We start from the raw sequence: 26,434 nt of genomic DNA on the forward strand, positions 1-26,434 counted from the left end.
ACATCCCCAGTGGGTCAGAAGTTTACATACACTCAATTAGTATTTTGTAGCATTGCCTTTAAATTGTTTAACTTGGGTCAAACGTTTCGGGTAGCCTTCCACAAGTTTCCCACAATAAGTTGGGTGAATTTTGACCCATTCCTCCTGACAGAGCTGGTGTAACTGAGTCAGGTTTGTAGGCCTCCTTGTTTCCACACGCTTTTTCAGTTCTACCCACACATTTTCTATGGGATTGAGGTCAGGGCTTTGTGATGGCCACTCCAATACCTTGACTTTGTTGTCCTTAGGCCATTTTGCCACAAATTTGGAAGTATGCTTGGGGTCATAGTCCATTTGGAAGACCCATTTGCGACCAAGTTTTAACTTCCTGACTGATGTCTTGAGATGTTGCTTCAAAATATACACGTAATTTTCCTTCCTCATAATTTTTCTTCCTTTTGTGAAGTGCACCAGTCCCTCCTGCAGCAAAGCACCCCCACAACATGATGCTGCCACCCCCGTGCTTCACGGCTGGGATGGTGTTCTTCGGCTTGCAAGCCTCCCCCTTTTTCCTCCAAACATAACGATGGTCATTATGGCCAAACAGTTCTATTTTTGTTTCATCACACCAGAGGACATTTCTTAAAAAGTATGATCTTTGTCTTTGTCCCCGCAGTTGGAAACCGTAGTCTGGCTTTTTTTATGCCGGTTTTGGAGCAGTGGCTTCTTCCTTTCTGAGCGGCCTTTCAGGTTATGCCGATATAGGACTCGTTTTACTGTGGATATAGATACTTTTGTTCCTGTTTCCTCCAGCATCTTCACAAAGTCCTTTGCTGTTGTTCTGGGCTTGATTTGCACGTTTCGCACCATAGTACGTTTATCTCTAGGAGACAGAACGCGTCTCTTTTCTGAGCGGTATGACGGCTGCGTGGTCCCATGGTGTTTATGCGTACCTTTCTTTGTACAGATGAACGTGGTACCTTCAGGCATTTGGAAATTGCTGCCAAGGATGAACCAGACTTGTGGAGGTCTACAATCTTGGCTGATTTCTTTTGATTTTCCCATGATGTCAAGCAAAGAGGCACTGAGTTTGAAGGTAGGCCTTGAAATACATCCACAGGTACACCTCCAATTGACCCAAATGATGTCAATAAGCCTATCAGAAGCTTCTAAAGCCATGACGTCATTTTCTGGAATTTTCCAAGCTGTTTAAAGGCACAGTCAACTTAGTGTATGTACACTTCTGACCCACTGGAATTGTGATACAGTGAATTATAAGTGAAATAATCTGTCCGTAAACAATTGTTGGAAAAATGACTTGTGTCATGCACAAAGTAGATGTCCTAACCGACTTGCCACAACTATAGTTTGTTAACAATACATTTGTGGAGTGGTTGAAAATTGAGTTTTAATGACTCCAACCTAGGTGTAGGTAACCTTCCGACTTCAACTGTATACACTACCATTAAAAAAATAAATCCATTAAAATAACGTCAAGTTGATCAGAAATACAGTGTAGATATTGTTAATGTTGTAAATGACAATTGTAGCTGGAAACAGCTGATTTTTTATGGAATATCTACATAGTCATTCAGAGGCCCATTATCAGCAACCATCACTCCTGTTTTGCAATGGCACGTTGTGTTATCTAATCCATGTTTATCGTTTTAAAAGGCTAATTGATCATTAGAAAACCCTTTTTCAATTATGTTAGCACAGCTGAAAACTGTTGGGTCTGATTAAAGAAGCAATAAAACTGGCCTTCTTTCGACAAGTTGAATATCTGGAGCATCAGCACTTGTGGGTTCGATTACAGGCTCAAAATGACCAGAAACATAGAACTTTCTTCTGAAACTCGCCAGTCTATTCTTTTTCTGAGAAATGAAGGCTATTCCATGCGTTAAAAAAAAACAAAAAAAACTATGACATTTCTAAGTGACCCCAAACTTATGAACGGTAGTGTGTATATATATAATTAATAAGTCCAAAAATGGATGTAGCAACTACATATTGCCCCTTTAATTCTATCAAAAGTGTGAGAGTTTGAACTTTTTTTATTTAATAATCAGCGTGAATTTGATTGAGCAATAAAAGCACCACTTTTGTTCCATAGGATACGCAGTATGCTGCTGTTGTAAGAGCGCATTTTTCACTGGTTTAAAAAACAATGATTGATAGGCAGCTTAAACTTCTTGAATTCAACCATTATTGAGTTCAAATCCACATTTAGATTTGTGAACAGCCGTCCACAACAAGCACAATCTGGCACAGATAGCTAAATGAGAGAGCAGCAGTGTGATTCACATCAATGCGGTATGTAGATATCAATAATAAGTGATATCTGTATCGCCGTAGACTACACCACTGCTGTCATCCTTACCTCCAAGCGTTTATTCAAGTTCGATAATCTTTGGATGCCGACTGTGGTCGCACCATTGGAAGACACAGCTTGGACTGTGGCCTACAAAAGCCTATTCCTGCTCTTTTCCAACGATTTATCAAATCAAATCAAATCAAAGTTTATTTGTCACATGCGCCAAATACAACAGGTGTAGACCTTACAGTGAAATGCTTACTTACAGGCTCTAACCAATAGTGCAAAAAAAATAAAGACATTTGAAAATACAAGTAGCAAGGCTATATACAGACACCGGTTAGTCAGGCTTATTGAGGTAGTATGTACATGTGGGTATGGTTAAAGTGACTATGCATATATGATGAACAGAGAGTAGCAGTAGCGTAAAAAGAGGGGTTGATGGGTGGTGGGACACAATGCAGATAGCCCAGTTAGCCAATGTGCGGGAGCACTGGTTGGTCGGGCCAATTGAGGTACGAAGTACATGGATGTTAAAGTGACTATGCATATAAGATAAACAGAGAGCAGCGAGGGGGGGAGGGGGGGGGCACACAATGCAAGTAGTCTGGGTAACCATTTGGTTACCTGTTCAGGAGTCTTATGGCTTGGGGATAAAACTGTTGAGAAGCCTTTTTGTCCTAGACTTGGCACTCCGGTACCGCTTGCCATGTGGTAGTAGAGAGAACAGTCTATGACTGGGGTGGCTGGGGTCTTTGACAATTTTCAGGGCCTTCCTCTGACACCGCCTGGTGTAGAGGTCCTGGATGGCAGGCAGCTTAGCCCCAGTGATGTACTGGGCCGCACGCACTACCCTCTGAAGTGCCTTGCGGCCGAGCAATTGCCGTACCAGGCAGTGATGCAACTGGTCAGGATGATCTCGATGTTGCAGCTGTGGATACTTTTGAGGATCTCAGGACCCATGCCAAATCTTTTTAGTTTCCTGAGGGGGAATAGGCTTTGTCATGCCCTCTTCACGACTGTCTTGGTGTGTTTGGCCATTCTAATTTGTTGTTGATGTGGACACCAAGGAATTTGAAGATCTCAACCTGCTCCACTACAGCCCCGTCGATGAGAATGGGTACGTGCTCGGTGCTCCTTTTCCTGTAGTCCACAATCATCTCCTTAGTCTTGGTTACATTGAGGGATAGGTTGATATTCTGGCACCAACCGGCCAGGTCTCTGACCTCCTCCCTATAGGCTGTCTCGTCGTTGTTGGTGATCAGGCCTACCACTGTTGTGTCGTCAGCAAACTTAATGATGGTGTTGGAGTCGTGCCTGGCCATGCAGTCGTGGGTGAACAGGAAATACAGGAGGGGACTGAGCACGCACCCCTGGGGAGCTCCAGTGTTGAGGATCAGCGTGGCAGATGTGTTGCTACCTACCCTCACCACCTGGGGAGGCCCGTCAGGAAGTCCAGGATCCAGTTGCAGAGGGAGGTGTTTAGTCCCAGGTTCCTTAGCTTAGTGATGAGCTTTGAGGGTACTATGGTGTTGAACGCTGAGCTGTAGTCAATGAATAGCATTCTCACATAGGTGTTCCTTTTGTCCAGGTGGGAAAGGGCAGTGTGGAGTGCAATAGAGATTGCATCATCTGTGGATCTGTTTGGGCGGTATGCAAATTGGAGTGGGTCTAGGGTTTCTGGGATAATGGTGTTGATGTGAGCCATTACCAGCCTTTCAAAGCACTTCATGGCTACGGACGTGAGTGCTACGGGTCTGTAGTCATTTAGGCAGGTTGCCTTTGTGTTGTTGGGCACAGGGACTATGGTGGTCTGCTTGAAGCATGTTGGTATTACAGACTCAATCAGGGACATGTTGAAAATGTCAGTGAAGACACATGCCCGGAGCACACGTCCTGATAATCCGTCTGTCCCCGCAGCCTTGTGAATGTTGACCTGTTTAAGGTCTTACTCACGTCGGCTACGGAGAGCGTGATCACACAGTCGACTGGAACAGCTGATGCTCTCATGCATGCCTCAGTGTTGCTTGCCTCGAAGCGAGCATAGAAGTGATTTAGCTTGTCTGGTAGGCTCGTGTCACTGGGAAGCTCGCGGCTGTGCTTCCCTTTTGGTGTGTCATCATAGTGGTCTCTGACTTGTGGTCAGACTCGATCAGGTTGAACAAACTTAAACTTGCACAGCTTCTACCCCCATGCCATAAGACTCCTGAACAGCTAATCAAATGGCTACCCCGACAATTTGCATTGTCACCCCCCCCTCTTTTACACTACTGCTACTCTCTGTTTATTATTTAGGAATAGTCACATGTACATATTACCTCAATTAACTACATTGTTGGTTAAGGGCTTGTAAATAAGCATTTCACTGTAAGGTCTACACCTGTTGTACTCAGCGCATGTAACAAATACAATTTGATTTGATTTTTCAATGCTGATTTGAACATCATTGAGAAAACAGAGAAGTGTCAAAGATCATTGTTTTGCAAACATCCTTTCTGAATTTAAAAGTAATCCTCGAAGTGATCATGTAGTTTTTCAAAAGTGTCTGTAATCTGATTACAATATTTTTGCTTATAACGTAACGGATTACATTTACCGTTTTTTGTAATCCCATGTAATCCGTTACATGTAATCCATTTCTCCCCAACCCTGCTAACACTTATGATAGATGTTGTTTACAGAGATGTCCTGGGCCTGACAAACCAGCCTATTGATATCAACTATTAGCTACAGAAATGTACCATCACAACACCAAATCCAACCATCACACGGTATTCTACTTTTTAAAGGTCCAATGCAGCCCTTTTTTATCTCAATATCCAATCATTTCTGGGTAACAATTAAGTACCTTACTGTGATAGTTTTCAATTATAACGTTAAAAAAATAAACAAAAATAGCTTCTTAGCAAAGAGCAATTTCTCAAGCAAGAATTTTACTTGGACTGTCTGGGAGTGGTCTGAGTGGGAAGGGGGAAAACAGGAAACTAACTGTTATCGGCAGAGAGGTTTGGAATTCTCTTTCTTATTGGTCTATTAACTAATTTACAGCATTGTGACATCAGCATGGAAGGCCAAAACTCCATCCCACCAAAACAGGCAGACATTTCAGCTGGTCTTTTCAAACAGCTCTTACACTAAAAGGGCATTATCATCATTGTCACAATTTCACAGTATTATTCCAACCACAGCATGGAAATAGATATAAAACACAGGAAAATCAAGTTTCTGACTGCACTCGGCCTTCAAATGGTTTTGGTGCTTGATTTGCTGTCAGTGTTCCAGACAGAAGGTTTGTATGTGTCTCTTTGTGTGCATGCGTTTGCGTGTGTGTGTGTGTGTGTGTGTGTGTGTGTGTGTGTGTGTGTGTGTGTCTGCTAACTGACAATCAGGCAGGCTGCATCATGGGTAAATCATGAGGCGTACGGGGGATGAACTGACAGAAGGCCAAAACTGAGTACAGCTCGCATTTTGCCATCTGGACATATACACGCACACACGCATGTGCACACACACACAAATACACAGTGTGCTTATAATCCTCACTCGAACTTCAATTATCCTGAACCTTTGGCAGTCTTCCACCTGTCATCGTAGCTGATGTATATCATCATAATGAACACTGATTGTCTTTTACTTATCCATCACTATACACTCTCAGTAGACAAGAAATGACGTCCATCCATGTCTGAGGATGTTGGGAGATGACGTGGAACCCGGCCACTAGGGGCAACAGTGAGCTCTGTTACCTTCAAGTAGGTTTGGGTTTTGCTAGGGCGTTGTGGACAGGGATGATGGATGGGAATAAGCATCTGTCTCTGATTCCAAAGGTTGCAATAGAAAGTTGTTTTTGATATTTTCCTTTTAAGTCTATCCCAAACCTTAACCCTTACTTTAACCATTCTGAGTTAATACTTAATATTCAGCATTTGGAATTAATGGCTTAATTTAACCCTAACCTTTAAAATGCAGAGTTAATGCCTAAGATTTACCTTAACACTTTGAAATGTTACGTTTAGAACAACTTTGAAATTTGACGTTTCAGAAACATGGATGAACATCTAATTCTGATGCTGGTAGAGTTTTAAATTGCTCAGCACAAACACACATACACTTATGGGTCTTCTTGTCGAGCAAAAGGCGACACTGTGGATGAAGGAGTTCGCTTCTGCTGCAGCGTTCGGTGTAAAATATCATGTTTTTCGGGGGTGCTTCGCACACCCACACACACTGTCCAAATACACACAACTCTCTGTCTTTCTTTCTCTCTTGAATGAACACACTCAACCACACACAAACGCACGCACACACACATTCACTCACACACACTGGTTTTGCAGAGGTGTTAGAGAGAGTTGACCTGTGCACCTATAATCACCAAAGCTCTATCTAGTGTGTTATGTAAGCTGCTGAGTGCTAGTCAGATCCTCCTACAGATGCCTCATCCACTAGTCACGACTTACATGTGGAGGCCCTCTCTCCATCCAAACTCTGTCTCTCTCCCTATCTATCCCTCTCTCTATCCACTCTTAATCTCTCTCTCTCTGTCTCTCTCTCTGTCCATATCTCTATTTCTCTCTCTTTCTATCCTTTCTCTCTCTCTCTATCCACTTTCTCTCGCTCTCTCTCTCTCTATCCATCTCTCTCTCTCTCTCTCTCTCTCTCTCTCTCAATTCAATTTAAATTCAATTTATTGGCATGGGAAAACATATTTTACATTGCCGAAACAAGTGAAGAAGATAATAAACAAAAGTATAATAAACAATACAAATTAACATTACACTGGAAAAAGTCAGCTCTCAAAAACAAGAAAAAAAGCAATAAAATGAGGGAAATATTACTTAAGTATGCCAATCTCATTTCTAGTAGTAATACAAGTACATTTATCTTAGCACAATATGCTATTTTTCTGTAAATTCCAGGGAATATAGCCTTATTTCAAGATGATTGCAATAGCATTGGATGCTAAATTTAAGCACATTTTCCTACATATTGAGAAAATAATTCTTAAATATTTTCTTTGTATCCAGACAAATGTACTTGTTTTTAGAGTAGCTGTACTGGTTTTAAGATATATTTACTAAACATATAGCCTTATTTCAAGATGATGGCACTAGCATTTGCTAAATTTAAGCACATTTTCCTACATATTCAGAAAATTATTCTTAAATCTTTTCTTTGCATCCAGACAAATTACTTTTAGTCTAGGAGCACTAGGTTTAAGATGTCTGTGTGTTCTCTGAGACTAAATATTTTTACTTGGCAAGTGAAATTTTGCTGTTCTGTTGGCAAATAATTGTAGTTATTTTAACCTGTTAGGGCTAGGGGGCAGTATTTGCACGGCTGGATAAAAAAAATGTACCCGATTTAATCTGGTTACTAATCCTACCCTGTAACTAGAATATGCATATACTTATTATATATGGATAGAAAACACTCTAAAGTTTCTAAAACTGTTTGAATGGTGTCTGTGAGTATAACAGAACTCATTTGGCAGGCAAAACCCTGAGACATTTTCTGACAGGAAGTGGATACCTGATGTGTTGTATTACCTTTAAAGAAAGAATGAATCTAATTTCTTTTCACTTCTTTATTGAGGACTCAGTATATCCAGCGGCTGATATGGGCAGAACAAAGGATTCAAAAACAACAACAACAAAGGCCATTGGTGGTCAAGGTAAAAATGAAAATGTAAGACCTATGGCAAGATAACAAACGTAACAGTGCTTTAAACCTTCTTATAATAAACAACAAACGCCCTGCCTATTTATTAAAGGTTATTGGATCTGTTCTCGGATCGGCCAATACAACCAGTTCTGTTATCGGGACCGGAAATTAAAAAATTGTATCGTGCAAACCTAGTCAGTAATGAACTTTTTCCACTCGGCCATAGCCTTTTTCTATGAAGAAGTCATGTCCCGGTCGTGGATGGCGTCTGAGAGGACTTCTATCTGCAGCACAGAGAGGAGTGTCGCAATGCACTTGGGATATGTGAGGTGAAAGGCGTAATAACATGCCATGAGATATGTCACGCTGGCATAGATGTCCTCTTTTGGGAAGGTCACCACAGGTATGGTTCCAATGGCCAGAACGCAGTTGGTTTCACAGACAATCACGACAGGGCTGAAGAGTGGTCTCTCCTGAAGAAAGGTGTTGGGGTCTTCTGCAGACTGACACAAACACAAAGAGAAAAACAAATATGACCACAAAAACAATTCACACTCTTTGTATGTTATGGTCAAGTAATATGAAAATTCTAATACATGCACACATTTCTTACCTCAAGGATGTGACGCATAGCCTCACTTGCATGTCCTAACTTCTTCGGGGGGAGCCACAGGTGATGGGAACATATCTGGTAAAGCCTTCATGATGGCGATTGAGTGCTTCACTGTTAAAAACGAAAATAGTCTAATTTTATTTACTGCAGCCAGTTATTTAAACAAACATTCATGGGATTCTCCATTGTCAACAGAGCCAGTAATTACCGTTGTCCAGCAGCGGTGCCTTCATGACCTTTTTGAACACTCCATTAAACTGTGCCTGGTTGTAAAAGGTCCCCCAGCGGGTCTTCAGTTCACGTATGAAGCGGGAGTTCCCTCGATTGAGGATCCGCTGGAGTTCACAGACAGACAGACAGACAGACAGACAGACAGACAGACAGACAGACAGACAGACAGACAGACAGACAGACAGACAGACAGACAGACAGACAGACACAGACAGACAGACAGTGTAAGACTCCGCCTGTCTATCTAGCTGGAGGCGTAGGAAGCATTAACCTGGTTACTACCAGACCGAATTCTCGCGAGCTCACTGTTTTACATTTGCCTGAAGTAGTTTACCCCCGTCCCTGCTATGGCTTCTCACGCTGCTCAGTTCCCACACCATATCTCACTTGAGATTCGGTCTGGTGTTAACCAGGCTAAGGAAGCAAAGGCTTACTTAAAATGAATACACCTGGCCTTGGTTTTGTACATCTCCTGTAGAGTTGTGTAATGTCTTGACTGGTTCTGTAGGCTCTCAGTAGTTTCTGATGCCAGAAAACGTAACAAACCCGATCAATTAACATTTAAAAATGTAGACTGCAATGAATACCAATGTTTCCGCTGGTACTACCACCCGAACCTCTCATTCCACAGGAAACACTGAAGACGAAATAGTCAAATAGTGTTTCTAGTCCCTCGTTTAGAGTAGTAGTAGAAGTAGTTGCATTTATACGAAAACAAGGGGTCGCTCCCTGCTTCTTTTTGGGGGTTGTCACATTCTGAATCCTTTTCAAAAGCTGCTTCTTCACAGATTCCTAACAAACAACACATTTGTTGTGTTATAAATCACATTAAACAAAATCAAATCCAGAAATGAAACGATACAAGCAGACACATGTTGCCCTGATTGATCTGGATGAAGCACATCCCTCCTATTTTGAGTGTCAGATGTTTGCACTTTGGCTGCCAGGTATCCAACAGTGCTGCGTTTGGAAACGTGTGGAATACCTGAGTAGTGACTTAGCCACTCAGCTCTGCCGGTTGCAGATCTGTCCCGCAGCATTGTGTAGTACTCTATGAGACGCTTCGCCATTACACTGAGTTTACGGCTGCATGGATACTGGAAGTCATCCCCTGCTGCTTTCTTAATGGAAATCATGCTTGTTACTATATTCCTGATTAATCAACAGCGAAGATCTTTGGGAAGGATATAGTCTCCTTCTTGTCCAGCATGCTGTTTTTCAAAAAAGGTGCTTCTTGATTTCTCCAACTCTGTGTCTGTGTATAAGACATACTGTGGGCTGACAAGCTGTATGGTTCTGGTGGCACCATGTTGGTCTCTTGGGTTTGGAGAGGGGTGGGGGATGGAGGGGACAGGAGGGTGGAGGAAGGGGGTTGGGAGTGGGGCTGAAATCACAGGTCCCAGAGGAGGTCTACACAGGTCTGATTCTTGACCCTGTATAAGACATACATTTATTCAATGGTAATTATAAAGGCAAAGAACACTACACTATAACAACAACCTAACAGCAAATACCAAAACAACTACATCTTTAGATACATGTACTGTAATGATGGCCAGGAAATTCTACTTTGATAACAGGAAACACTGTCTGCATGGTTAGATTAAATGTCTCCCAAATGTCAAAATCTAACATTACCTAATTTTCACCATGAGTAAGTCTCCAAATGGTTCTCCTTCTGAAGAAGTGCTCTGGCCCGGGAATCCTCCTTAGAGAGGCTGGACAGCATATCTGTGCTTATATTAGCAGCTGGAAAACACATTTAACCACATGGTAAATAGTTAAGCAATTAGTAACTAAATCATAGTGTCAGGTTGATATAGGTTATTACACATTAGCATACTGTCTTCCCTTTCCAGTTAATGCAGTAATGATTTACCAAGCTAGCTAATGTTAGCTAACAAAATTAGACTACCAGTATATCATTAACGTTGACGTTAATTAATTTAAAACAAAAGATAGTGCAAGCTAATGAAACTAACGTTAACGCTAAATTGTCGCCCATATTGAAAAATCTTAATTACGTTAATCTTTGCTTGCCTAGCTAAGATTGTAGACAATGACCTACACCATCGATAATTTAGCTTCGCCGTCTTTATTGTCAATAGAAAGGGTGCCAAAGACGGGGAAGCTAAATAATCGACGGTGTCAGTCATTAGGGCACATTTACACCTCATTAACACTATTTCTGTCAATAAAGCACTATCAATCTAACCAAAGTTCAAGTGTTTTCAACGAATGGCCGTTCGTGCAGTTATTAACTGCTAACAGTCAACATTACCTAGTTAAAATTAGCATGCTAACTTGGTTTGCCAACTTTCCAATTCAAATCAACATTAGCTAACGTTAGATTGCTAAGGAGAAAGGTAGACAGGTATAAACAAATGAACATTACCTTTTAATACTGCGGTTGATATGCGATCCATGCCCGGATATGTCTCATGCATTCCATTTTCATTCATGGTGTTGTTAGGTGACTCAAAGATTTGGACCGTCTTTGACTTTTTATTTATAGGCCTCCCTTATGTAGCTAGATATTGTGATGAACGTATGTCAGTTAAGCAATATCACACGAGAGGGAGTGCTGAATATCAGCATGGCTGTGATACGGACGTAGGTACGAGGCCGCAGGCCGAGTTCCGAAGATAATAGTATTCAGTATAACAGCAGGACCTCGAGTGTGATATTGCTTTTATACAACAGTTCTACAAGCGCAGTAAACAGTAATAAGCGACAGATTATGATTTGTTTATTTATTTCATCATTTATTTGGTTCCACAACTGGACTGGGACTGGACTGTTGCCAAGCACCACATATACATTTTCCTCCACACTAGCTTGCTACTTTGTGTAGGTCTACACGTTACCGTCCTCTCCTGACGACCATTCATCATTTAACCTCTACCTACTCAACAGCCAGTGTAATCCCGTGGAGCGTTATTCAAATACCTTAGAAATGCAAAACCTTCAATTTTTCAAAAATATGACTATTTTACACCATTTTAAAGATAAGACTCTCGTTAATCTAACCACACTGTCCGATTTCAAAAAGGCTTTACAACGAAAGCAAAACATTAGATTATGTCAGCAGAGTACCCAGCCAGAAATAATCAGACACCCATTTTTCAAGCTAGCATATAATGTCACATAAACCCAAACCACAGCTAAATGTAGCACTAACCTTTGATGATCTTCATCAGATGACAACCCTAGGACATTATGTTATACAATACATGCATGTTTTGTTCAATCAAGTTCATATTTATATCAAAAACCAGCTTTTTACATTAGCATGTGACTAGCATGTGACTAGCATTCCCACCGAACACTGCCGGTGAATTTACTAAATTACTCACGATAAATGTTCACAAAAAGCATAACAATTATTTTAAGAATTATAGATACAGAACTCCTCTATGCACTCGATATGTCCGATTTTAAAATAGCTTTTCGGTGAAAGCACATTTTGCAATATTCTCAGTAGATAGCCCGGCATCACAGGGCTAGCTATTTAGACACCCAGCAAGTTTAGCACTCATCAAAGTCAGATTTACTATAAGAAAAATGTTATTACCTTTGCTGTCTTTGTCAGAATGCACTCCCAGGACTTCTACTTCAATAACAAATGTTGGTTTGGTCCAAAATAATCCATCGTTATATCCAAACAGCGGCGTTTTGTTCGTGCGTTCAAGACACTATCTGAAAGGGTAAATAAGGGTGGCGAGCATGGCGCAATTCGTGACAAAAAAAATGTAAATATTCCATTACCGTACATCGAAGCATGTCAACCGCTGTTTAAAATCAATTTTTATGCCATTTTTCTCATAAAAAAGCAATAATATTCCGACCGGGAATCTGCGTTTAGGTAAACAGACAAAAGAAAAGAAAGCATTCGGTCGACTCGGGCACGCGCCTAAGCCCATAGTACTCTGAGCGGCCACTTGCCAAAAGCGATAAAGTGTTTCAGCCAGAGCCTGCCTCGATATCGTTCAGCTTTTTCCCGGGCTCTGAGAGCCTATGGGAGCCGTAGGAAGTGTCACGTTATTGCAAAGATCCTCAGTCTTCAATAAAAAGAGCCAAGATGAAACACTACTTCTCAGACAGGCCACTTCCTGCATGGAATCTTCTCAGGTTTTGGCCTGCCATATGAATTCTGTTATACTCACAGACACCATTCAAACGGTTTTAGAAACTTTAGAGTGTTTTCTATCCAAAGCCAATAATTATATGCATATTCTAGTTACTGGGCAGGAGTAGTAACCAGATTCAATCGGGTACGTTTTTTATCCGGCTGTGTCAATACTGCCCCCTAGCCCTAACAGGTTTTTAACTGAAATGTTATTTGTGGAAAAATGTTCATCTTTGCGGTGCAAGTTTTTTACAATCTAAGATAGATAACGATTGTTAATGTAATTAACGGTTATTAGAACACCTGTAAAGCTGAGTGATACATGTATAGTTAAATGTCCCAGTGCTGTTATACTCTACTTCAATCAAACTACTTGGTCTATTATAAATACTTGTAAACATCATTTTCAGTTCTTTCCGCCCTTTTCATCGAAAGCAGTGCAACATTTTACTTGCCTTTACTTTTAGTAACGTTCAAGATGCTTTGGCAATGTGTTATCTGCTGAGTTTTTATTACTTTTTCATTGAAACTGTTATTGAGCCATATCAATAGATTGCACAGTCGCAGCCCTGACTTCGGGTTGCTCTGTGGTATTGACGGATTCACTGAGGAATATAGTGTACAATTCCTTCTATAATCATATAAAGAGAGGTCACCTTCAACACCTACTTGAAGGCACCCGATCAGATGAACAGCCATCGGAGGAAAGCCAAGTACCACCGGAACAAGTAATGAGCTAGCTAGAATTGTTTTTTGTTTTCTGGATTTAAAAAATAATTTAATTAACGGACAATACACGGACCAAAGTCATGCTGTCCATAGGCTATTCTATAATTTTAGCTATAATGACTCTTATGGCTAAAGCTGGGTTAATGTGAAAATAATCAATGATAAATAGGAACAAAACACTTAAATAGCTCTATTGGTGAAACTAAATACAATTTGAATAATAATCTGTTTCTTTGATGTGTGGTACACAGGACAACATTCAGCCCAATCAGCTTCTAGCTAACTCCAGCATCACTGATCAGCAACTCCATACACCTGACTCAGATGAAGGGCAAAGGGGTATTGACCAACATGGAGCTGTCACAGTGCAACAAGTAAGTTACTCGGTTGGTGGCAAACTACTGAAATTGACCATATTTTTTTAAGTACTTGGATTTACTAATCGCATTCATAGTCAGTCTTCGCAACCACTTCTCCTGTCACAAACATTATACTTGTCATGAACTAGTAATGTCCAGCCTGCACATGTCAGGATACTACAATCGTGGCCAAAAGTTTAGAGAATTACACAAATATAAATTTGCACAAAGTTTGCTGCTTCAGTGTCTTTCAATATTTCTGTCAGATGTTACTATGGAATACTGAAGTATAATTACTGTCACGACATCGACGGAAGGTGGCGCCCCTCCTCGCCCGGGCGGCGCTCGGCGGTCGTTGTCGCCGGCCTACTAGCTGCCACCGATCCTCTGTTTCACTTTCTGTTGGTTAGGTCTAGGTCAGGCACGCACCTGTTTTGTATTAGTTGTTTAGTGGGGGGGGGGGGGGGGGGGGGGGGTATTTAGTCTTGCTATGTCGGCTTGTTGTTTGTGCATGATTGTTTTACGTCAGGACGATTTTCGTCTGAGGAACAGGTGTTTCCCTCTGCCTGTGGTTTTGCAGAGTTTATTGTGGGCTGCGTCCCTACATTATGTGTGGGCTGGTATTTTGGGCATTTGTTTTATGCGCCCTGCCCTACCTAGTTTTTGTACAGAGTGGATACCAATTAAACGTGTGTTCATGGATTTGTGTCTCCTGCGCTTGACTTCACCCCTCCTGCTTCCTTGAGCCACCTGACAATTACAAGCATTTCATAAGTGTCAAAGGCTTTATTGACAATTACATGAAGTTGATGCAAAGAGTCAATATTTGCATTGTTGACCCTTCTTTTTCAAGACCTCTGCAATCCGCCCTGGCATGCTGTCAATTAACTTCGGGGCCACATCCTGACTGATGGCAGCCCATTCCTGCATAATCAATGCATGGAGTTTGTCAGAATTTGTGGGTTTTTGTTTGTCCATCGGCCACTGGAGGATTGACCACAAGTTCTCAATGGGATTAAGGTCTGGGGAGTTTCCTGGCCATGGACCCAAAATATTGATGTTTTGTTTCCCGAGCCACTTAGTTATCACTTTTTCCTTTTGGGAAGGTGCTCCATCATGCAGGAAAAGGCGTTGTTCATCACCAAACTGTTCCTGGATGGTTGGGAGAAGTTGCTCTCGGAGGATGTGTTGGTACCGTTCTTTATTCATGGCTGTGTTCTTAGGCAAAATTGTGAGTGAGCCCACTTCCTTGGCTGAGAAGCAACCCTGCACATGAATGGTCTCAGGATGCTTTACTGTTGGCATGACACAGGACTGATGGTAGCGCTCAACTTGTCTTCTCCGGACAAGCTTTTTTCCGGATACCCCAAACAATTGGAAATGGGATTCATCAGAGAAAATGACTTTACCCCAGTCCTCAGCAGTCCAATCCCTATACCTTTTGCAGAATATCAGTCTGTCCCTGATGTTTTTCCTGGAGAGAGGTGGCTTCTTTGCTGCGCTTCTTGACACCAGGCCATCCTCCAAAAGTCTTCGCCTCACTGTGCGTGCAGATGCACTCACACCTGCCTGCTGCCATTCCTGAGCAAGCTCTCTACTGGTGATGCCCCGATCCCACAGTTGAATCAACTTTAGGAGACGGTCCTGGTGCTTGCTGGACTTTCTTCGGCGCCCTGAAGCCTTCTTCACAACAATTGAACCGCTCAACAATTGTAGATCATTAACCTCTGATACAGGTCCCATCTCCCTTTCATTTGAAAAAATTGTAATAAAAACTTGAAGTTCTTGATGATCCGATAAATGGTTGATTTAGGTGCAATCTTACTGGCAGAAATATCCTTGCCTGTGAAGCCCTTTTTGTGCAAAGCAATGATGACGGCACGTGTTTCCTTGCAGATAACCATGATTGACAGAGGAAGAACAATGATTCCAAGCACCACCCTCCTTTTGAAGCTTCCACTCTGTTATTCAAACTCAATCAGAATGACAGTGATCTCCAGCCTTGTCCTCGTCAACACTCACACCTGTGTTAAAGAGAGAATCACTGACATGCTGTCAGCTGGTACTTTTGTGGCAGGGCTGAAATGTAATGGAAATGTTTTTTGGGGATTCAGTTTATTTGCATTGCAAAGAAGGACTTTGCAATTCATCTGATCATTCTTCATAACATTCTGGAGTATATGCAAATTGCCATCATACAAATTGAGGCAGCAGACTTTGTGAAAATTAATATTTGTGTCATTCGTAAAACTTTTGGCCACGACTGTACATTCAATGTAAACTTTTCTTTAGGATATGACAACACATGCCACTGCTTTTGTGATAAATGCCAGAGCCTATTACCATATCTCACAGATAAGATTTTTTCTGAACAGAGCACAGCATTTGGTTAGTTACATTATGCAGAGCATTTTGTAGTGCTTCAGCGATGGTTGAGTTCATTCTTAGTGCTAGGTAGTCCACCTTACTATTGTTGATCCCTTATGTCCTTATGTTAATGAATATGTCATAAGCAAATCTGAATATCATAGGTATACATGATGGTGTGTTCCAACCTCCATGATTGATGACATCCCCACCTTTCTCTCTCTCTCTCTTTCTCTCTCTCTCTCTCTCTTTCTTTCTATCATTTTCAGAAAGGTGTGAATGACATTTTTGCTGGAGTACAGTAGTATCAATCATCACTATTGGACAACCTCAGGAAGCAGATGGAGGCAGTGCTAAAGAAGCATTCAGGAAGCACATCAGGTCAACTTGAAAAAGATGCAATGGATATATTTGACAATTTCATTCCCATTACTGGCGTTGCAACAACATTTAGACAGGACAGTGTAATTAACCTCTATGGGCTAGGTGGGACGCAAGCGTCCCACCCGTGGTGCACTCCATCAACAGCAGGTGCATTTCAAGAGCGGCAAATTTGAATCCAAATAAATGTCAAAATTCACATTTTTCAAACATACAACTATTTTACACCCTTTGAAAGATAAACATCTCCTTAATCTAACCACGTTTTACGATTTCAAAAAGGTTTTACGGCGAAAGCATAAATTTAGAGTATGTTAGGACAGTACATTTACAAGAGTTGTGTGTAATGTTTTGTCAATTCAAAGACAGGGTCACCAAAACCATAAAACCAGCTAAAATGATGCACTAACCTTTTACAATCTCCATCAGATGACACTCCTAGGACATTATGTTAGACAATGCATGCATTTTTAGTTCTATCAAGTTCATATTTATATCCAAAAACAGCGTTTTACTATGGCATTGATGTTGAGGAAATCGTTTCCCTCCAATAACCGGCAGTCAAGTCAACACCACAAATTAAATCATTAAAATTAGAAAACATTGGTAAAATATTATATTGTCATTTAAAGAATTATAGATTTACATCTCTTGAACCCAATCAACTTGCCAGATTTAAAAATAACCTTACTGGGAAATCACACTTTGCAATAATCTGAGCACTGCGCCCAGAAAAATACGCGTTGCGATACAGACTAGACGTCATGTTGGGGAGATCTAAAATCGAAAATACTATGTAAATAATCCATTACCTTTGATTCTCTTCATCAGATGTCACTTCCAGGTATCACAGGTCCATAACGAATGTAGTTTTGTTCAAAAAAGCTCATCATTTATGTCCAAAAATCTCCGTCTTGTTAGCACATGATCTAAGCCAGCCGGACTTCTCGTCATGAACGAGGGGAAAAAATATATTTATGTTCGTTCAAACATGTCAAACGTTGTATAGCATAAATCATTAGGGCCTTTTTTAACCAGAACATGAATAATATTCAAGGTGGACGAATGCATACTCTTTTATAACGTATTGGAACGAGGGTACCCAACATGAACTCGCGCGCCAGGTGTCTAATGGGCCATCATCGTTCCATGGCTCTTGTTCGGTCAGATCTCCCTCCAGAAGACTCAAAACACTTTGTAAAGGCTGGTGACATCTAGTGGAAGCAATAGGAAGTGCCAAAATATTCCTCAGCCCCTGTGTTTTTCAATGGGATAGGTTTAAAGGTAATACAACACATCAGGTGTCCACTTCCTGTCAGAAAATGTCTCAGGGTTTTGCCTGCCAAATGAGTTCTGTTATACTCACAGACACCATTCAAACAGTTTTAGAAAATTTAGGGTGTTTTCTATCCATATGTAATAAGTATATGCATATTCTAGTTACTGGGTAGGAGTGGTAACCAGATTAAATCGGGTATGTTTTTTTATCCAGCCGTGTCAATACTGCCCCCTAGCCCTAACAGGGAAGCAGTTTAGCTGTTTGAACGCAGAGGAAATTCCAATTGATCAAACCATTTGCAGGATGAAATGTGGAGGATCAAAATACTTCTTTATCAAAGACAAATTATTTCATTATGTACCATTAGTCAAAAGTCTAGAACAGTTTTTATCACACCCAAGGATTTTGTCTATGGTTGAAAAGGGACCCCAGATGTGCAGGGAAAGTTTTTTTCATGACATTGTTGACGTTGCTCTTCTAAAATCAGATTGTTCTGTACACGGCATTGCAGATTGTTCTGTACACGGATGAAACAGAGATCTGTAATCCACTAGGATCCTTTGTATCAAAAAACAAGTTGTTAATGGTGTACTACACCCTAGGAAATCTAAATCCAAAATACAGGTCTAAACTGGCTGCTATCAGGCTACTTGCCATGGCTAGATCAGCAGACCTCCGTCAATCTGGTGGAGATGTAATATTGAAGAGAATCAAGGAATTAATGGATGCATTGTACAGTGGGGTTAAAATGCAAACTATTAACGGAGAGAAAACAATATATGGTGCCGTGGTCTCTCTCTGTGGAGATACCCTGGCACAACATGAACTAGCAAGGTTCAAAGAGGGTGTGGGCTTTGCCTACAGTAAGTGCAGACACTGAGTGTTCTTTTGAGGACATGCAGACACACTTCAATGAGGATGCATATACTGAAAGGAGATTGGAGAAGCATGTCAGGGAGTGTGATGAAATAGAAAAGGCAAAGACAGACTTGCTTCGCAACAGCCTGAGAACAACATAGAAGGAGCAAGTTAGTTGAATTCCCAGTCTTTGATATCATACAACAAACTCCGCAAGACATTGTGCATGCCCCATTGCAAATCAAACGTGTTTTGAATCATCTTGTTTTGTCAGGACAGATTGATCTGGACTCAGTGAATTCTGCTATTCTTGGTTTCCCTTATTCCCCTCTAGATGTTAGAGATCGGCCATCCCCAATTTCTGTTAGTAGATTAACGTCAAGTGATGGTAAACTAAAACAGTTATCTGGGCAAATGCTTGTCCTGCTAAGGATATTGCCATTTGTTTTGGAGAGTTTGGAAGTCAATGCATATATACGACTGATAATTGAGCTAATAGATATTGTACAGATAGTATTTGCACCTGTTCTTTCCATTGTTACTGTGTCTAGGTTGAAGTTACTCATTGAAAATAATTTGAAGCATTGGAAGGAGTTTTTTCCAGACCACAATGTTACACCTAAACAGCATTATATGATACATTTGCCATCACAGATAAAGTCATTGGGTCCAATTGTTAGACATATGTGTATGCGGTTCGAGTCTAAACATTGTTTCTTTAAACAATGGGCTTCCAAGCTCAATTTAAAAAATATTTGCAAGTCTTTGATCAATCAGAAACAAATATATGCAAGCTGCCAAAATGTTGACAGTTCAATGCACCCAATTTTTTCAAATGAACGGGAGATGGGACCTGTATCAGAGGTTAATGATCTACAATATTTACGTGGAAAATTGAGGGTCTTCCTAGGTTTCAATGAAGTAAACCATGCTGTATCAGTCAAATGGCTTGTAATAAATTGTAATTAATACATAACTCAGAAGTCCATGATCTTTGCCGAAGTACTGAATGGTAATATGCCAGAATTTGGACTGGTCAAAAACATATTTCTTGTTGATTCTTGGCTTTATTGTTTGGAACATCTACCATTTCAAACTATACGCTTTGATAGAAACATCATGGCTTATCAAGTTGAGGTCCCACACCTTGCACAGGCCACTGAGTTAGTGGATGCTGAAAAGCTGGTTGATTTGACCTCTTATTACACAATTAGCAACAAGAGCCAAACTTATGTACAAGTCAAATACCATCTTGGGGATGTAATAGAATTGTACAACAATTCAAATGACTCATAGTGTGTTCCCCAGATATGAAAAGTGTACTGTCTTTGTTCTGTACTGTATTTTGTCTACAAGATTGCTGTGCTGTGTGTAAGATTGACAATAAAACAGTGAATTCCATTTGGTCATTATCTGTTCTTAATATGTGAAGAGAGGAAAAGGATAAGATGCTTGAAATAAGAAATTCTGACTTTGACAAAGCAGTTGTGTCCTTGTCAGTGTTGATCAAACAGCTTTATATTTCTGGTAATTCTAGTTTAGAGCAGAACCAGTAATACAATCTCAGTAACAAGTTATATTACCTTAAGATAATTAAGGACAAAAAAGCTTGAAACAAATGAAATGCTCTAACATAAAACCTGCCTGGTAAGAATAAATATCTTGTTAGACAAAAAACAAGCATATGTTGCCTTGATTTAAGATATTTAATCTTTATTAGATTCCAATTTCTGCAATGTAAACAATACACTCACAAATGTTCCAAAATAATGAAGACATTTCAAATGTCATACTATGTGCAAATATTAAAAAAGGGAAAATAAATAAACATAAATATGGGTTGTATTTACAATGGTCTTTGTTCTTCACTGGTTGCCCTTTTCTTGTGGCAACAGGTCACAAATCTTGCTGCTGTGATGGCACACTGTGGTATTTCACCCAGTAGATATGGGAGTTTATCAAAATGTGGTTTGTTTTCAAATTCTTTGTGGATCTGTGTAATATGAGGGAAATATGTGTATCTAATATGGTCATACATTTGGCAAGAGGCTAGGAAGTGCAGCTCAGTTTCCTCCTCATTTTGTGGAAGTGTACACATAGCCTGTCTTCTCTTGAAAGACAGGTCTGCCTATGGTGGCCTTTCTCAATAGCAAGGCTATGCTCACTGAGTGTGTACATAGTCAAAGCTTTCCTTATATCTGGATCAGTCAGAGCGGTCAGGTATTCTGCCACTGTGTACTCTCTGTTTAGGGCTAAATAGCATTCTGGTTTGCTCAGTTTTTTTGTTAATTCTTTCCAATGTGTTAAGTAATTATCCTTTTGTTTTCTCATGATTTAGTTGGGTCTAATTGTGTTGCTGTCCTGGGGCTTTGTGGAGACAGTTTGTGTTTGTGAACAGAGCCCCAGGACCAGCTTGCTTAGGGGACTCTTCTCCAGATTAATCTCTCTGTATGTGATGGCTTTATTATGGAAGGTTTGGGAATCACTTCCTTTTAGGAGGTTTTAGAATTTAACGGCTCTTTTCTGGATTGCATTATTTGGTGTTTAACGTTGTACACAGAGGATATTTTTTAGGAACTCTGCATGCAGGGTCTCACTTTGGTGTTTGTCCAATGTTGTGAATTCTTGGTTGGTGAGCGGACCCCAGACCTCACAACCATGATGGCAATGGGTTCTATAACTAGTTCAAGTATTTTTTTGCCAGATCCTAATTGGTATGTCAAATTTTGTGTTGCCTTTGATGGCATAGAAGGCCCTTCTTGCCTTGTCTCTCAGCTCGTTCAGAAAAATCTGTGCACTGGAACTGAATTACTTGTTAGTCATCGCATCCCACAGGTTATCCACAGATGCTACAGAAGACCACCCCATCATCTCTGAGACTTGAAACATTAACATCTTTAAAGATATAGATGTACTATTGTAAGATATAGATGTACTATTGTAAGATATAGATGTACTATTGTACATCTATATGTACTATTGTAAAGTGGTTGTTCCACTGGATATCATAAGGTGAATGCACCAATTTGTAAGTCGCTCTGGATAAGAGCGTCTGCTAAATGACGTAAATGTAAATGTAAATGTAAACCTCAGAACCGTGGAACCTTGGAGAGGGAGGGAGGGAGGGAGAGACTTTTGACTTTTTGTCTTTCTTTACTGAAACATTCTCATTTCATTTAAAACTCACCCCCCCCCCTTAAAAAATAAAACCCAAAATATATCCTGTAATGCATACATGTACCATACTCACCTTTCCAGCTACCACATGATACAAACCAACATCACAATACTCTAAACAATACCCACTCCTACAACTGTATATCCAAAACATCTTCGCCAGCTATACAGACAGCCCCCCCAACACAACATATCTCCTGAAACATCTCCACACTTTTTTATCATTTTATAGAACTCAAACTCAACCCAAAGGTGCGCAGAGACCATCCCATTAAACAATAATGAAGGGTCTGTTATCCCCCCACCTTTGACCCTGTTTCTGCTTGTTAGCCAAATAGATAACTTTGCCTGAGCAAACAGAAAATTCAACAAAACACATTTGGCCTTCTCCTTGCTCGAATACCTGTATCCCATTATAAACACCCCAACAGTAAAAACCACCCCCAACCTCTCACACAGACATTCCAACAGAGACATTAGTGACATTAACCTGGTGCACACAGAAAACACATGAATCACAGTTTCTTTCATTTTACAGAAAGGACACCCTTGCCCGACTCCCGGTTAAACCCGTGCCAACCAGCTGTTAGTGGCCAGGGCCCCATGTAGAACCCTCCACTGGAGGTCCCCTGACCTCTTTGGTACTGGGGGTTTGTACAGCCCCCTCCATCCAAAACCCACCATACTCTCTGCCCCACATACCCCCTGCTACTGATGTGCCCTCATTCCTGTTAGGCTCCTAATGTTCCTAACCTTAACGCAGAGGTTGTAGAGGGCTTTACCTCCCACCCCTTCAAACTCTCCCAGGCTCGGAGTGTTAAAATCTAACAAGTCCTCCAGACCCCCTTGCCAGTCTCCAGTCTCTGCTGTCACCTGCAGTGGCAGAAAACTTGGTGGCCCCTCTCCCTTTGGCTGCTCAAACATCCCCCTTACTGGCTCAGACAGTGCCTCCTGGACCTCCTCCAGGAATCTCTCCAGCAGCCTAAGAGACGTTATTCCTGTTTGTTGTGCCAAGACTTCCGGGCTTTTCCACCCCTCCTCTCCCAGCAGTCTCAAGTCACACAGCCTTTGTACACCCCCTGCCATCAGTTGCCTCTGCAGGGTGGCCGACTGGACCGATCTCAAAGGAATGGCTGGGTTGTGGAAGATAGGCTCCTCCCACACCCACAGCCCAGGCTCCACACCCCCTTCTCGTGTGTGCCTTAGCAGCTGCCAGGCCCTCAGCATTGCAGAGTAAAGATTTGAGAGACCAGCTGCCAGTCCAACCCTAATCTGCCAGCTCTCCTCAGCAGCGCGCATGCTGGTTCCCTCCAGCCAACATCAGTATGGTACAGCAGTCTCTGCACCACCTTTAGCCAGAAAGCAGCCATCCTGCTCTCCAGTTCCACCAGGCCCTGTCCTCCTTCGTGGACGGTCATGTACAACACTGCCGCCCTCAGCCAGTGATGGCCCGACCAGAAGAAGTCCACCAGCTTGCGTTGCAGGTCTGCGAGCAGACCGGCGGGGGGGGTTGAGGACAGCCAGTTTATGCCACAGGGAAGATGCCACCAGGTTTTTAATTATCAGCACCCTCCCTCTATATGACACTTGGGACAGGAGCCACCTCCGCCTGGCCAGTCTTGACACCACTGCCTGTGACAGCCCCTCCCAGTTCTTCCTGACCCACTTCTCCGAGCCCAGGTACACCCCCAACACTTTAAGCCCTTCACAACCCCACTGAAAACCCCCTGGAAGCAGAGGAGGGGCCCTATCCCCCCCATGCCCCACATAACAGAGCTTTGCTCTTGGCCCAGTTTACCTTTGCTGATGAAGCTCCCTCGTACACCTTCAGACTGGTCTCTAGTGCCTGCATATCTTGACCATCCCTGACCATCACAGAAACATCATCTGCATATGCTGACACTGCTATTCCGGTCACCATTTCCATGCCTGTCCAGCACACTCCCTGCAGTCTCCTGCGTAGCAGTCCTAAAAAAGGTTCAATGGCTAGTGTGTATAACTGCCCAGATAGTGGGCATCCTTGTCTAATGCCCCATATCACCCAGACTGGCCTACTGAGCCCCCCTCCCACCTTAACCATACAAGACGCCCCAGCATACAACAGCTTTACACATGTCAAAAAACTCTTCCCAAACCCAAACACAGACATCACAGATACTCATGGTCCACTCTATCAAAAGCCTTCTCTTGATCTAAAGAGACCAGTCCAAAGTTCACATTAGAACCTCTCGACAAGTCCAACATGTCCCTAATTAAGAACAAGTTGTCCGTGATTGAGCGTCTCGGTACACAATATGTTTGGTCCTTATGTACTATCGAGTCCAAATGGGACTTCAGTCTGTTAGAGAGGACCTTGGCAAATATCTTGTAGTCCGCACAGAGTAATGCCACAGGCCTCCAGTTCTTAAGTTCACACAAGTCCCCTTTTTTGAGGAGGAGAGTCAGAGCCGCCCGACGGCAGCTCATCAGCAACTCTCCTACCCCGACACATTCACGCAACACGCAAAAGAAGTCCTGTCCAATTATTCCCCAGAATTTTTTATAAAACTCCAATGGGAGTCCATCGACCCCCGGTGCACAACCGGGGGACATCTGGGTTACAGCCTCTGCCAGTTCATGGGACAACAGAGGAATGTCCATTTCATCCCTCTGTGCCAGAGAGAGGTTAGGGAGTCCTGCGAACAAGACCTGAGCACACAAAGGATAACACACTTCTGCCCTATACAATTCAGTATAAAACTCCACTGTCCGCTCCCACATCTCACCCACCACAGAGGTCACCCGCCCATCAGACAGCCGTAGACAATGCATACCCTTGGCTTCACTGCTCTGTCTTTCCAAACCAAAGAAGAAGGAGCTGGGAGCATCCATCTCCTTGAGCATGGAGAACCTAGCTCTTACAAGTGCTCCCTTTGCTTTAACCTGGAAAAAACTGCCCAGGTCCCTACGTAATTCAGCTAAATTAGCCTGGAGGCCTACATTGCCTTGCCCCACCATCTCTACCTCCATCTCACTAATACACCGCTCTAGTTCCCCCAATACTCTCCTAGCATCTGAGGATGAGAGAGCTGTGTACTGTTGACAGAAAAGCCGAATTTGGACTTTCCCCACATCCCACCATTGGCTCAGAGACTCATACTCCTCTCTTCGCTGCCCCCACCTTTCCCAAAAGGTCTGGAAACCTGAGCAAAAGGTGACATCTTGTAAGAGCTTTACATTGAACTTCCAATAAGATGCCTGCCGGGGCCCTGGTGAAATAGACAGCCGAGCCATGGTTATGTGATGATCCGAAAACCCCACCGGGAGAATGGTAGCGCCCAACAGCCTATTGCACCGATTCCTAGACATGTAAAAACTGTCAAGTCGGGCTGCACTCACCCTAGCCCCACAAACCTTCACCCATGTATACTGTCTTGTGTTTGGATGTTTAGTTCTCCAAACATCCACTAGGTCGAACTGATTAATGATGTCCCTTAACACTCCCACTGACACTGAATGAGGCTCCTCCCCATTTCTATCTTTCGTAAAATCCATCGTACAGTTCCAGTCCCCTCCAACCACCAGCGTCTCCTCAGGAGCTACCTGTGAGAGTTCCTGTCTAAGACTCCCAAATAGAACCCCTCTTTCTCTCCCCGTATTAGGAGCATATACATTTATAAAGACAAAACCCATGTTGTTGATTTCTCCTTTAACAACAAGGAGCCTACACACAAGGAGCCTATACACCTCCTTTGAGGAGCACATTTTTACAGACAGACCGGTGCAAAAAGGACTGCCACCCCTGCACTAAGATTTCTCCCATGGCTCAACACACTTGCCCCTTTCCACCAGAGCCCCCAATCGACTTCATTCAACACATCGCTATGTGTCTCCTGCAGAAACAACACCTGTACTTTTTTGTTTGTTTTACATATTCACCCAACACACTCCTCTTTCCCGCATCTCTGGCGCCATTTATATTGAGCGAGCCTACCCGAAGAGTCTCCATAAGAAGTGGGAGAAAAGCCAGCAGAGAAAAAGACCAATAGCAAAGCTCAAAAAGCCCCAGTGTCAGAAAGAAAATATACATCTAATCAGTGACTGAAGGTAAACCTTTACGCACTGTTGTGACCCACTTCCTCAACCTAAACCGTTTCCTGGGTGAGAGAACACCATGCCCCTCATTTTTCATAGCATGTTGTACTGATCGTACAAACTTTCTTGGATCAGAGAAAAAAGCCTCAAGATTAACTTTTTTCCCCTTGGTCTCATTCAGGAACCTTGTCAGTTCTCTCAATGTGTACTTCGACCCTTCTGCTTGACTGGCTGTCAGCTCCGGCCGGGCCCATTGAAGAGGAGTCTGAAAAAATAACCC

The 26,434-nt window shown here is 42.1% G+C and overlaps 1 pseudogene across 1 annotated transcript in view; it reads right to left on the reverse strand.

The window, feature by feature from the left end:
* Positions 1–7,881: 7,881 nt before the first annotated feature.
* The window catches only part of LOC123730531 (uncharacterized), a 20,784-nt pseudogene continuing 2,231 nt past the window's right edge, over positions 7,882–26,434 (reverse strand). Inside the window, exons 2-4 of the transcript XR_006761987.2 lie at positions 8,779–8,905; positions 8,571–8,681; positions 7,882–8,460 (exon numbers count right to left, since the gene is read on the reverse strand). The product of XR_006761987.2 is annotated as an uncharacterized LOC123730531 (transcript). The remainder of the gene's footprint in view (positions 8,461–8,570; positions 8,682–8,778; positions 8,906–26,434) is intronic.

The sequence above is a fragment of the Salmo salar genome, chromosome 25 (assembly GCF_965601325.2).
Source record: "Salmo salar chromosome 25, fSalSal1, whole genome shotgun sequence".
In the NCBI taxonomy this organism is placed as follows: domain Eukaryota; kingdom Metazoa; phylum Chordata; class Actinopteri; order Salmoniformes; family Salmonidae; genus Salmo; species Salmo salar.